The sequence below is a fragment of the Zea mays genome, chromosome 4 (assembly GCF_902167145.1).
Source record: "Zea mays cultivar B73 chromosome 4, Zm-B73-REFERENCE-NAM-5.0, whole genome shotgun sequence".
NCBI classification, from domain to species: Eukaryota; Viridiplantae; Streptophyta; class Magnoliopsida; order Poales; family Poaceae; genus Zea; species Zea mays.
Genome location: NC_050099.1, coordinates 151,689,654 through 151,704,717, shown reverse-complemented (window position 1 = coordinate 151,704,717; position 15,064 = coordinate 151,689,654). Strand labels below are relative to the sequence as shown.

The following is a 15,064-nucleotide window of genomic DNA, read 5'->3' as shown; positions in this document are numbered from 1 at the left end:
TCGAGTCTGTATGGGTCTTTATCCCTTTATAGGGATTATCAAACTTTGGTGTTTAACACAGACTTTATTTCTTCTGGAAAGGTTCCATCAAGGAACTATAATCTCATCTAGGAGATATTCTCTCTATATATGAGAGTGCTCATTCGTCAGGAATGTATTATTCGGTACGAGATTTATATGTTGCATATTTATAATTCAAAGATATGATCCTCCTAGGATCTCATGATGGATCTTCAGAATCCTATTAACTGCATATTATAATTCATGCCATTTGCCAGATATATTACATAGCGGAACAGTGTTTATTCAACACATACGTGGGATGGGTCTCTCACAAGACCACTTGAACCATCGCATTCACCACACATTATTTCAATAGTGCCCATAAATGTCCGAACTTCAAGCTCGCGACTTTCATTTTGCGATTATTGGTTCAGCCTCGATTGCATTTATCAATGACCCGATAAGAGAGCTTAAAGCACTCATGCCTAGGACTTTGTTTTGGATCCATTTGCAATCTAGAGGGGCAAGATAGGTGTCGACATATTTGTCTCCCACATTTAATAATGATCTCCGTTATTTCCCAAAACGAAAGATTCATTGTTCTGTATTCCCAGCATAATGATATTGCGCGCATTGCTAGGAATTTCATCATCAAGATGAACCTCTTCGCGAGGCAAATCACCATCAGGGTGAATTAATCGAAGGAGAGTTATCACAGACCACGTGAATCTGCAATCAGAACATATGCTTTGACTAAGGCTGATGGATCATATTCGCAGGCGTCCTCGAGAATAGATCAAATACCAATAAGTCAAATGTGGATATGATATTAATCCCGGGTATATCCACATCTACATCAAGTAGAAGCATTCAAACCAATATGGTTACTCCTCAACGATTTCTGGCAAACTCCATATACACAGGAGTACACACCGAACGACAGGTTCAGTTTGGCTTTTGTGCGTTTAATAGAATATTGAGACATTACACTATATGGGCATTCCTCCCCCTAATGCCGAGATGTTCTAAAAGTATACAGATAAAATCCCCAACCACAATCATCTAGTTGTGGCCAATGTATGTTATTGTGGTGATTTATTTGGGAAATCTTACGCACATTACAGATAGGGGTTTTATGCAGTGAGCATTGGACTTAGATTAATGTAGTGGCATGAATACTACATCTTTTTCCTTCAACATGAAGGGTTAGTCTCAACATCCAACGAGACACGTAACAACAAGTTGCTTCATGGTTACAATTCTGCAAACTTATTGTTATTATTACCAAATGCACAATCAATCATTTAGACTAATATGCACAACACTATTTTATTCATAAGGATCCTTCAGGGGCTCATGCATATTATTCGTCGTTTGGAGCCATTAGTTGACTTCAGATCAACAAGTAAAATGACCATCAGGGTCTAGCGCTCACAAGGACATTCACTGGTTGTATTGTGCTTTGAGGCACATAGGAAAAATGTGTGTGCTTATATTGGTAGTAAAGTGCACGGCATCAGGCCAATGCTGCCAAGCAAAGATTTTTATATGCAGAGATGTATAGTCCAGCTCATTTTATTATTGCCCATGGTTTACCCAATTACTCATACCGTTCTGAAATTGAGTATCGATTTATGCAACATTTTTAGGTATTATAATTTTGAGAGAGAATTTATAACAATAGTTAATAAATTGTGATGCTGCCAGTAGGGCAAACATTTCTCCTCATATTATATACCAATTTGTTCTATATAGCATTATTTCGATCTCTTCATTGTTCAGCAAAAAGAGAAGCTTTGGAATAGAACAGACAGGGCCAAGAATTCATTTTATCTGGGAAAATCACCATATAACTAGCTTTTGATGAAGCAAATGATGATAACTGCTTGGCAAGAATGAAAATAGGACTAGTGTCCGCCAGGATCCATCTTCAACAACAGATATTACTGCTCTTATACGAAGAAATCATTAGGAGTAGAGAGGATACAATAGGTCTCTACAAGATCTTCATATTTCTATCACAAATTATCATCACTAGTAGTCTATTGGTCAAGACATATGACTCTTCTGGCTCCGAGGACCAAGAACATGTTAATGTCTAATTTGGCTTCAAGCTCTGTTGTGATGTGGGATTTCATAGTTATTTGTCTACTCTTCTCACTTCTAGTAGATCGGAGGTAGATAATGGTAAGCATGCCAAATGGTGGAATTCAGTGTAGTTCGGCTACATAAACCCCAGGTGTCCATTCAGGACCGACCTTTACCATTTAGCTTACAATGTATACCAAACTTGTCAAAAGACTATCCCGAGTCAATCCAGTGACTATAAGTATTTACAATTCTGAGAGATGTATGCGACACAAGCATAGAGGTCCTAGATGGAACAAGTAAAGTGGTTCGACGGGAACTCACTATGGTTTTCACACCAACATAGTGAAAAATCTCTCAGAATAACCTCTTGGTATACTCGCAACTTCGTGTTGCTAGCGGTTAAATGTCCTTTTATCTCATAGCTTGCTTCATGTCATCCAGCGACAAAGAGAGCAATGTGCTAACATCTGGTTGAGCAATGTATGACTGAGATTTCTGATCTTAAATCATTTGGTAAGGTCTTTTTGCTTACTAATATAATCCCAATTTGTGAAATCTTCTATGCCAAAAAGGCTTCATGCATTATATATCTTCGGGTTACTACGGGTAAAACTTTATGCATGAGGAGAGAGCAGAGAGTTAACTTATCCATGTTCTGTTGTATTTCAATTTAATTTCCCAGATTATTCAAGCACTATAGAGCTTGATATAGTTGTTATGGCCACTTGGCGATATATAAATATACAATGCCACACAACACAGTCAAATAAAATATAGAGCCAAACAAAATTGTTTATGAAGGTTGCACATAATATGACTTCAGGACCTTGAACAACCCACCACAATCCACGCGAGTACAAGCTCTAGCGTATCTAGCATCAACGCGTGTGCGGCCATCAGGGCTACGACAGTATAGCAAGCCTTCGTAATAAGCGCAACAGGCACAATTATAGCTCGTTAATTGGTGTACACGATAAATCCACGTAACGTGCGCAACAGGCGTAATTGTGGCTCGCGGCAGACAGACAGTGCCTACAGGGCATGCGAAAAATACGCGACTCAGCGATGGCGGTCTGACTCAACAGGAGCGATCCGATTAATGGAGAGCGCGACATAGCAATCACATGACGCAGCCAAGTTCGAACGACACAAATATTGCGTCGTGTTGCCAGGACGCAGTCAATATTCAGCTAATGCCATAACTCAGCCGATTACCAACGCAGCCTGATCGGCGTATCTGAGTACCCATTATACAATTTAATCGCTCGACGTGAGTCCGAAAGATCAAACCAACGCAAATATTTAGAGCGATTTTATTATGCATAGTATAACCTTCACATGTATTTCAAATAATTTTCTGCTATTTACTACAGTAAATAAAGCAGAAAAATATTACTGAAATTAATACACTAACATAAACACTTTGAGTGCAAAAGGTATTTCCTCATTCTGAAGCATGTATTTTTCTACTAATTATTTACTGCAGGAAATAATTAATTAATATATAAACTGCAACTTTAAACATGCTTTATTCTAATTGCTATTTGCAACAGAAAATAAATAGTATAAATAACATAGAGCATGCAAAAAATGTACTAAAGTTGATTAATTCAACAGGAATTTATGGGAAAAAAATATCCCATTAGTTACAACTATATTTTTTTCGTTAATGGACGAGATGATGCATGCAGATCATGCATGGATATTAGCCATAACGTCCATGTGCTATTATTGACCGTAAGTAGTGTATCAACCAAAAATATCTCAATTTGCATGTGAGGCACATGACCCAAAACTGTTTTGACCGGGTACCGGAGCCACATTCACATTGCATGTGATCGGTTTCCTTTTTTTCAGCCGCTCCTTTCTTCCAGCCACTCGCGCGCATTAGTCTGCCATGCATGCGGCCATGCGAGCTGGTTGTTTTTTTTCTTACGTTGGCTGGATGAGGTAACCGTGCTTATCCCTGGCTCCACAAGCACGTCCTGCATGCGTGAGGATCAGGACCGCCGCTACAGCTACCAGGGGCATACGTCGAGAACGGCTAAATCTTATCCTCACGAGCTTATCCACACATCACGGGAAACGACCGATTTTTGCCCATCGAGGGTGCGGGAGCCGGAAGGAATGAATCGTGGAGACTGAGCTGGCAGCCGCAGACTATGGAGTACCACCACGGCACCACCTATTCATGTGCCACGGGAGACGTACGTGAGGTGCTCTGCCTCTCAGCCACCACACGACGACTCACCCACGTACACCACACACCACGGTGCTCTCCTCTATGGTCACGAGATCGTCCTGTGCAGCGGGCACAGTTCGGCGGGCTCCGTCGTGGAGTGGAGGTTATGCCACCGAGCACAAGGCCGCACCCGCGTCTAGTTTCTACAGGAAACATGTTCTCTATTTCTTCCCCGTGAAGAGTAGATTGGAAACTGATTGAAAACTAAATCGTAGATCCAATCTAAAAAATTACATACCGTTCGATTAGTAGAGGGATCAAAAACTGTCGCGTAGGACAGTTCGGCTAAGCCAGAAGACCTGCCGGCGTGGTGCAGAGTCGGTGCCGATTGGATCCGTAGCAACGTCGAGGTAGAGCATGCTGATAACGTGTTGAGAACTACGTTACCACGGATCACCAGATCCGCACCCTTCCCTCCCGTCAGCAGTAGAGGCGCAAGAAGCTGTAGAGAACCCGTCTCCCTTCCCATAATCACGACAAGTAAACACACGAGACACTGGATATAGGGTTGAGCCTCTGGCCTCTTTCTGATCTCTGTCTTATGAAGGGGTGTACAGGTTCCTTATATAGAGATGTGAGACCCCTCAGGAGCAAAGTCGGTATTTGCCCACATAACCCTAACTAGGGTTACTTAACAGACACATCCTGTTTAGAACCAACCGTCACCTACTTCTGCACGCTTGGGGCAACTGTGGACGGCGGCGTAGACCTCGGTGACATCGTGGCTTAGTGACACGACGCTGCGGCGCGGGCAGCGACGCTAGGCACCACTTCTGGGCGGCATGAGGCCCTTCCTTTTCGACGTGAGGCAAGACGTTGTTTAGGAGATAGGCACGACGACGTTGTTTTCAAGGTGCTTTCATTGTGTTGGTTTTTATTTATGTTCATTTGTTCCATGCTCCTTCATGTGTATGTGATTCAGAACAAAATCACAATGTGATTCATATTGATGTCACTTGTAAAATCCAAAACGATGATACCTAATTATAATTTTTTAAACAGGTTCAACCTTCTTGTGCAAATGGATGGAAGCAGAATTAATTTTGCTAGTGGATCAAATCCACCATAGTTTCCTAATGTTGGTACATGAAACTTTGATGGGTATTCTTACAACATCCTAGAGGAGGAGGTGAGCAGATTTGTCATTTGGTCAGTACCTTCAATTGCAGTTGTGTAATTTTATCACCTTGTCCACCTTTCAAAATTTGCAATAGAATGAACATGTGCATGAGGTACAAGAGCTGCCCACCGAGGGATCTTGAAGTAGACAACAAAAGTGCAAAAAAGAAAGTAGCTAAGAGAGAAAAGAATTTCAGCCATCACGAGGACAAGGTTATATGTTCTGCTTGGATAAATGTGAGACAAGATGCAACAATTGGCATGAATCAATTGAGCGGTGGATACTAGAAGCGTTTTGCTGATTACTTTGACAACTACATGCATGAAGGATCACAAAGGACACAAATAATTGTACAACACAGGTGGAAAACAATTCAGAAGGAAGTGAACAAGTTTTGTGCGTACTTGTCTGAAATAGAGCGTCGAAATGAGAGTGAGAAAGTGGCAGAAGATTGGGTAACTAATGTTCTAGGTACTCGTTTATTTTGGTGACATACTGAGTTTCCTTCTGGTGAACCTGAGGTGGCAATATGTCTTGAGGGACGTGACCCATGCAATAGGAAGCGTGCAAATAAAAATATTGCATCTATTGCTTGTGTTGAATTGCTTGAGCGTATGACCAAGAACTGCGAGATTGTCGAGGAGAAACATGATGGGCAGTATAAGGAGCTACTAGAATGCATGGACCGTGAGCTTGATTTGAAGGAACAAGAGATGGAGTTCTAGATCATAGCCATGAACATTGACGATGTACCAGAGGAAAAGCGAGCTTACTACCAAAACCTACAGCGCTAGATTATAGAGAAGAGTAACGAAAACAAAGGTAGTTCAAGTCAGAATTGAATGCTATTTGACAATGAACTATGTGCTTGAAAGGGAAATGTGCCCTTGGGCCATTTCTATTTGTTTTTGTGATTAAATGTTCAACACATTACTATGTACTAACATCCTTTTTGTCACACCGGTTTTAGAAGGCAAACCGAATGCGAACCATGTACGTGCCAAGATCAGCATTCACGTACACAGCAGTTACATAACCAGACATCATCACACAGTGCTCAAATAATAACATAAAGAGGGTAATAGTTGATTACATCATGATGCTCGAGACTTCCACATAGTCATTAACATATATCAAAGTGCAAAAACTGAAAGTTGCCTAGAGGGGGGTGAATAGGCAAAACCTGAAATTTACAAACTTTAAACACGCTCTATGCTCGGGGTTCATGTTAGAAATAATTCGAAGTGTGGAAGATAGTTCTCCTTGCCGAGAGTTGCTCAATCAATGCGGATAACTTTGGGAGCCAACTCAAATTAATATGAGCAAGGAAACTTTTAGAGAGAGGAAAGAAAGGGAAACAAATCAACTGACGATCAACACCAATGAACACAATGATTTGTTTTACCGAGGTTCGGTTCCAAAGAACCTAGTCCCCGTTGAGGAGGCCAGAAAGGCCGAGTCTATTCCAACCCTTTCCCTCTCTCAATCGGTCACACAGACCGGTCGAGGCTTCTCCTTAATCACTTGGGTCACTAAGACCCCGCAAGGATAACCACACACTTAGATGTCTCTTGCTAGCTTTACAAAACACTTAGATGAATAAGAATAAGGAGAAAGCAATCCAAGCAACAAGAGCAACAAAAGAACACAAATGATCCTCTCTCAAATCTCTAAGCAATTGAGTTGATTTTGGAGCTTGGAGTTGATTGAATGCTTTGATTGTGTCTTTAGAGTGTTTGCCTTTGCTCTTGTATAGAATGAGAAGTGTTGGAGGCTTGGATTGCTTGAATGGTGGTCGTTGGGGGGTACTTATAGCCCTAACCACTATTCTAGCCGTTGTTGTCGATGGCACACCGGGTAGTCCGGTGGTGCACCTGACACGACAATATTCACTGTCTAGTGCCTGCCATGTCAGCAGACCATTGGGGTTTGGAGCGGTTGACCGTTGAAGTCCTTTGTCCTCTTGCAGCACCGGAGAGTTCGGTGGCACACCGGATAGTCCGGTGCTTTCTGACTTCGTAGCTCTGACTTCTGACTTGCGCACTGTTCACTTTTACCGGACACCGCAGTCGACCGTTGGGTGCAGTTGACTGTTGCTCTGTTAGCTCACCGAACATGTCCGGTGCACATCGGACAGTCCGGTGAATTATAGCGGAGCGTCTCCCAGAGAATCCCGAGAGTGGCCAATTCGTGGAGTGCTTGGCCTAGGCACCGGACAGTGTCCAGTGCGCCACTAGCAGCACCAATGCTAGTCTTTGCTCCAATCTTTGTTGAGTCCCTAACTTAGTTTCTTTGTTGGTTTATCTTGAACTTTATGCACCTGAGATAAATGATAACAAGGCAAACTAGTTAGTATATGTGGCTTGTGATGGACGTCAAACACCAAAATCGATTATAGGAAATGTTTTAAACCCATTTCCCTTTCAATCTCCCCCTTTTTGGTGATTGATGCCAACAGAAACCAAAGCAAATATAAAGTGTAGAAATATAACTAGTTTGCAATTATGACAGATGTGCATAGGTTACTTAGATTTAAACCAATTGAAAGTATTCCTACATATGTCTAAGTAAATGTGATTGCTTTCTTCTATTATAACATTTTGGACCATATTTGCACCACTTGCTTGTTTTTGCAAATCTTTTGAAAAAGTTCTTTCAAATTCTTTTGCAAATAGCCAAAGATATAAGAATATGATTTCAAAAAGTATTTTTCAAGAATTTGAAAATTCTCCCCCTGTTTCAAATGTTTTTCCTTTGGCTAAATAAAAGCTCCCCCTGAAGAAGTTCCCCCCTTCGTTGTCAAGAGGGTTTTTGCAATAATTTCTTCCCCTTTGTGAAATAGTTTTGAAAATTTGAAAATGGGTGGTGGTGCAGTCCTTTTGCTTTGGGCCTATTAATTTCTCCCCCTTTGGCATTAATCGCCAAAAACGAAGAAACTTGAGATGCCTTTTAATTCTCCCCCTTTGGGCCTATTTTCTCCCCCTTTGGTAAAAGGATATGAGTGAAAGTTTATGAGGAGGGCAAAGGATAAGTGATACTGATAGAGTTGCAGTGGAAGTCTTGCCTTTGCTGAATACTCCATTTTTCCCTTTCAATCTAAGACTAATCACAGAAATACTCATGGAAGCACATTAGTCTTACCTTTGGCACAAGAAGAATAACAAATATGTATTTGTCCCAAAGGAAAGATACATGATCAAAGGTATATAAATTAGCAATATGTGTAATGTTTCAACCAAAGTTCCAAGAATCTAAGATTTTTAGCTCATTCCTAAGCTTGCTAAAAGTCTTTTCATCCAGTGGCCTGTGAAGATATCAGCTAATTGGTTGTGGGTGCTAACATAAGCAATTTCGATATCCCCCTTTTGTTGGTGATCTCTCAAAAAGTGATACCGGATGTCTATGTGCTTAGTGCGGTTGTGTTCAACGGGATTATCTGCCATGCGGATTGCACTCTCATTATCACATAGGAGAGGCTTTGCTAAACTTGTAGCCATAGTCCGTGAGGGTTTGCCTCATCCAGAATAATTGTGCACAACAATGTCCTGCAGCAATATACTCGGCTTCGACAGTGGAAAGAGCTACTGAATTTTGTTTCTTCGAAGCCCAAGACACCAAAGATCTTCGCAGAAACTGACAAGTTCCTGATGTACTCTTCCTATCAATTTTACATCCGGCATAATCGGCATCAGAATACCCAATTAAATCAAAGGTAGATCCTTTGGGGTACCAAAGCCCAAACTTAGGAGTGTAAACTAAATATCTCATGATTCTTTTCACGGCCCTAAGGTGAACTTCCTTAGGATTTGCCTGGAACCTTGCACACATACATACAGAAAGCATAATATCCGGTCGTGAGGCACATAAGTAGAGTAAAGATCCTATCATAGACCGGTATACCTTTTGATCTACGGATTTACCTCCCGTGTCGAGGTCAAGATGCCCATTTGTTCCCATGGGTGTCTTGATGGGTTTGGCATTCTTCATTCCAAACTTCTTAAGTATATCTTGAATGTACTTAGTTTGGCTGATAAAGGTGCCCTCTTGGAGTTGCTTTATTTGAAATCCAAGGAAATACTTCAACTCCCCCATCATAGACATCTCGAATTTTTGTACCATGATCCTACTAAACTCTTCACAAGATGACTTGTTAGTAGACCCAAATATAATATCATCAACATAAATTTGGCATACAAACAAGTCTTTAGCAATAGTTTTAATGAAGAGTGTAGGGTCAGCTTTACCAACTTTGAAGCCATTAGTGATAAGAAAGTCTCGCATGTATTCATACCATGCTCTTGGGGCTTGTTTGAGCCCATAAAGCGCCTTTGAGAGCTTATAAACATGTGTAGGATACTCATTATCTTCAAAGATGGGAGATTGCTCAACATACACCTCTTCCTTGAGAGGGCCATTGAGGAAGGCACTTTTCACGTCCATTTGATACAACTTAAAGCCATGGTAAGTAGCATAGGCAAGTAATATACAAATTGGCTCAAGCCTAGCTACGGGTGCATAGGTTTCATCAAAATCCAAACCTTCGACTTGTGAATAACCTTTGGCAACAAGTCGGGCTTTGTTCCTAGTCACAACACCATGCTCATCTTGTTTGTTGCGGAATACCCACTTGGTACCTACAACATTTTGGTTAGGACGTGAAACTAAATGCCATACCTCATTCCTCGTGAAGTTGTTGAGCTCCTCTTGCAATGCCGCCACCCAATCCGGATCTCTTAGTGCACCCTCTACCCTGTATGGCTCAATAGAAGACATAAAAGAGTAATGTTGACAAAAATGTGCAACTCGAGACCTAGTGGTTACCCCCTTATGGATGTCACCAAGTATGGAATTGATGGGGTGATCTTTTTGAATTTCTTGGTGGACTCTTGGGTGTGGTGATCTTTGATCTTGAATCTCTTGATCATCTTCCTTGTCTTGATCATCTTCATCTCCCCCTTGATCAATGTCCTCCTCTTGAGGTGGCTCATCTTCTTGGTTTTCATCCTCTTCTTGAGCCATGTCCTCATTTTGAGTTGGTGGAGATGCTTGAATGGAAGATGATGGTTGATCTTGTGCTTGTGGAGGCTCTTCGCGTTCTTTTGGGCACACATCGCCAATGGACATGTTAGCGCGACACACGGAGCATCTTCATCATCTAATTCATCAAGATCAACTTGCTCCTCTTGGGAGCCATTAGTCTCATCAAACACAATGTCACAAGAAACTTCAACTAATCTAGTGGACTTGTTGAAGACTCTATATGCCCTTGTGTTTGAGTCATAACCAAGTAAAAAACCTTTTACTCCTTTAGGAGCAAATTTAGAATTTCTACCTCTTTTAATAAGAATAAAACATTTGCTCCCAAAAACTCTAAAATAAGAAACATTGGGCTTTTTACCGGTGATAAGTTCATACGATGTTTTCTTGAGGATTCGGTGAAGATAGAGTCGGTTGATGGAGTAGCAAGCAGTGTTAATCGCTTCCGCCCAAAACCGATCCGGTGTCTTGTACTCATCAAGCATGGTCCTTGCCATGTCCAATAGAGTTCTATTCTTCCTCTCCACTACATCATTTTGTTGAGGTGTGTAGGGAAAAGAGCACTCATGTTTGATGCCTTCCTCCTCAAGAAATCCTTCAATTTGGGAGTCCTTAAACTCCATTCCATTGTTGCTTCTAATCTTTTTGATTCTTAATCCGAACTCATTTTGAGCCCGTCTCAAGAATCTCTTTAAGGTCTCTTGGGTTTGAGATTTTTCCTGTAAAAAGAATACCCAAGTGAAGCGAGAATAATCATCCACAATAACAAGACAATACTTACTCCCGCCGATGCTTATATAAGCGATCGAGCCGAATAGATCCATGTGGAGTAGCTCAAGCGACCTGTCGGTCGTCATGATGTTCTTGTGTGGATGATGAGCTCCAACTTGCTTCCCTGCTTGACATGCGCTACAAATCCTATCTTTCTCAAAATGAACATTTGTTAGTCCTAAAATGTGCTCTCCCTTTAGAAGCTTGTGAAGATTCGTCATCCCAACATGAGCAAGTCGGCGATGCTAGAGCCAGCCCATATTAGTCTTAGCAATTAAGCAAGTGTCTAGTTCAGCATTGTTATCATAAAAATCAACTAAATATAGCTGACCATCTAACACTCCCTTAAAAGCTATTGAATCTTCACTTCTTCTGAAGACAGTAACACCAATATCAGTAAAGAGACAGTTGTAGCCCATTTTGCATAATTGAGAAACAGAAAGCAAGTTGTAATCTAAAGAATCTACAAGAAAAACATTGAAAATGGAATGGTCAGAAGATATAGCAATCTTACCCAAACCTTTGACCAAACCTTGATTTCCATCCCCGAATGTGATAGCTCTTTGGGGATCATCATTTTCTCATATGAGGAGAACATCCTTTTCTCCCCTATCATGTGGTTTGTGCACCCGCCATCGATTATCCAACTTGTCCCGCCGGATGCATAAACCTACAGAACAAATTTAGGCCTTGTTCTTAGGTACCCAAATGGTCCTGGGTCCTTTCACATTATAAACAAGCACCTTGGGTATCCAAACACAAGTCTTGGGACTCTTGTGTATGCCCCCAACATATTTGGTAACTACTTTGCCGGATTTGTTAGTCAGCACAAAAGATGCATCAAAAGTCTTAAATGAAATGCTATGTTCAATTGATGCATTGACAATCTTCTTTTTAGGCATTTTGATATGAGTTGAATGCCTAGAGCTAGAAGCCTCATTACTATATATAAAAGCATGATGAGAAATAGAATGAGGTTTTCTAGCATGAATCCTCCTAATCTTATGCTCGGGATAGTTTTCAGGATATAAAATGTAACCTTCTCTATCCTGAACCATGGGAGCCTTACCCTTAACAAAATTAGATAGTTTGTTCTTGGGGGCATTAAGCTTGATGTTGCTTTGGCTCCCTTGTTGGAAACCAATGCCATCCTTAATGCCAGGGCATCTCCCATTATAAAGCATGCTTCGAGCAAATTTAAAATTTTCATTTTCTAATTCATGCTCAACAATTTTAGCATTTAATTTATCTATGTGATCATTTTGTTCTTTAATCATAGCAATGTGATCATTCATAGCATCAATATTAACATCTCTACATCTAGTGCAAATGGTGACATGCTCAACAGTAGGTGTAGATGGTTTGCAAACATTTAATTCTTCAATCTTAGCAATCAAATTATCATTCTCAATTCTAAGACAAAAAATTGAATCTTTGCACATAGTAAGCTCTTTGGATAAATTTTCACATTTTTTCTACCTCTAGAGCATAAGCATTTTTCAATTTAACAAATTTCTTATTTTCCTTAACAAGCAAGTCCTCTTGGCATTCCAAGAGATCATCCTTCTCATTAATGGATTATGTCAATTCATTTATTTTCTTCTTTTGATCTTGGTAAGGTTTGCAAAAAGAGAAGTTAAATCATCATTATCATCACTAGAGCTACCCACATCATCAGATGTAGTATATTTAGGGGTATCTCTAGAATGTACCTTCTTCTTTTTGTCGTCCTTAGCCATTAGGCATTTGTGGCCGACGTTTGGGAAGAGAAGTCCCTTGTTGACGGCTGTTGGGGCGAAGGCGAAGACGCCACCCTTCGCTCGAGGCCTTCGCCGTACTCGCTGCACCAACGGTGACAAGACAACGGGCAGACTTACCCTTCGTCTCATACGCCACCAGACGAAGACCTGTGACGAGGTCGTCTCATCCTGCGACCTCGTCCAGAATGGAGGCCCGTGTGTGATCTGGCCCATTGTAACAGGCCCTGCGTGGCCGTTGCGCGTTACGGGCCTAATTTGTAAAGGCCTCCCTGTAATTACGGTCTGTAACCCCGCTTTATGGGAATATTCCGGGGATAACCTAGGTGTCTGAGGGCACATGCGTCCTTAACACGGGACGCTGGGCACCCGGATACCTATAAATACCCCCGCACAGTGCCCTTGAGAGGCTAGATTAATGGAGCTATTGCCATCTCATGCGAGAACCCTGTTTACGTCACTACACACCCCCGTTGGATCACCTTGCACCGGAGAGCAAGTTCCAACATTTGGCGCCCACCGTTCGTGCTACGAAAAACCACCCACGATGGCACCCAAGAAAGCTAGCTCGAAGGCTGACGAGGCTGCGAAGGCAACACTACTGGCCGCAAAAAAGGGCAAGGCCCTCGCCCTTACCAGCACCACTCACCAAGAAGCCACTGAAGACGATGCACTCCGCACCTGCGGCCCTGAAGGACAACCGCAACCTCCCCTAGGCTTCGCTCCACCGGAGGGCGCGAACCTCACCGAGGACGGCGAAGTCCTTGGCATCTCAGCAGAAGAACAGCTACAGTTGCGCGCCTTGCGCATCAAGAACCGCAATCTCCAGAGGCAAAAAGAGATACTGGAGGCCAAGCGCCAATGTGTGTCTGCACTAGCCAAGGTGCGGCAAATGATACGCGACGAAGAGCAGAAGGCCCAGGACCTCAAGCAGGAGATCGCGCTGATGCAGCGCGAAGGCTACCTCGGCCTGCAGCACGGGCCACCCCTACAGCAGCGCGCACAACTGGAAGACATACGCGAAGGCCACCTCGGCCTGCAGCACGGGCCGCCCCTGCAACAACGCGCGCAAATGGAAGACCTGTACTTCCCCCAGCGCGACCACGCCTTCCCACACGCCGCGCCATTCCAAGGGGTCAACTGCCTCGACGAGCGAAGTCCCCTGGCGCCACACCTGCAAGTGACACCCTGGCCTGCTAACTTCCGGACAGGGACCTATCCCAAGTACAAAGGCAGCACCGACCCAGCACAGTACATCATGAGTTATCAGGTCGCCGTTGCATCTTCCGGAGGGGACGACGCCACGATGGCCAAGTCTTTCATCATCGTCCTCGAGGGCCCAGCTCTCACCTGGTTCACCAGGTTGCCCCCGCTGTCCATTGACTCCTGGAGAAGCCTCCGGGACAAATTCCTGCTCAACTTCCAAGGGTACCGCCCAGACACCGACGCCTTGGCCGAACTCTCACTCTGCAAGCAGCTGGAAAAAGAGACTCTGTGGGAGTATTACCGCAAGTTTCTAACACTCAAGTCACAGCTGCCCTCAGTCGATGACCAGATCGCCATCCACTACGCCATCAGTGGCCTTCGCGCCGGCGTCCTTTACAGCCACTGCATCAGAGATCCGCCCAAGAACCTCCAGGAATTATATCAGCTATTTGAAAAATACGCCAAATCCGAAGAACTCCACCAGCGCAAGGTTGAGTCTCAGAGGAAACCCAAAGATGCTCCACAGTCCAACCGCACGTGGACGAGAACTCTGCAGCCAGACTCCGGTCGAGACAGCCGCAATCAGCAGCAGGTGCACAACATCGCCAACCAGCACCCCGCTGGTGACGCCCCTCGCCGCCAGGAATATCCCCCAGGGTCACGGAAATGGAACTCGCGGTAGGGGTCGGGGACGTGCGCAGCCGCCGCGCCGATTCTACTGTCTTTTTTACGGCGAAGACTGCGCCCACCAAACCAGAGACTGCCTAGAGACAAAGGCCACCAAAGACAGGATGGCACGGGCGCAGCAAGCCGACAACCCTAGAGTTGTCGCACACA

General features: G+C 43.1%; 1 pseudogene; it reads left to right on the top strand.

The window, feature by feature from the left end:
- The first annotated feature begins 5,357 nt into the window (after positions 1-5,357).
- On the top strand, positions 5,358-5,947 carry LOC109945658 (uncharacterized; annotated as a pseudogene).
- Positions 5,948-15,064: the final 9,117 nt, after the last annotated feature.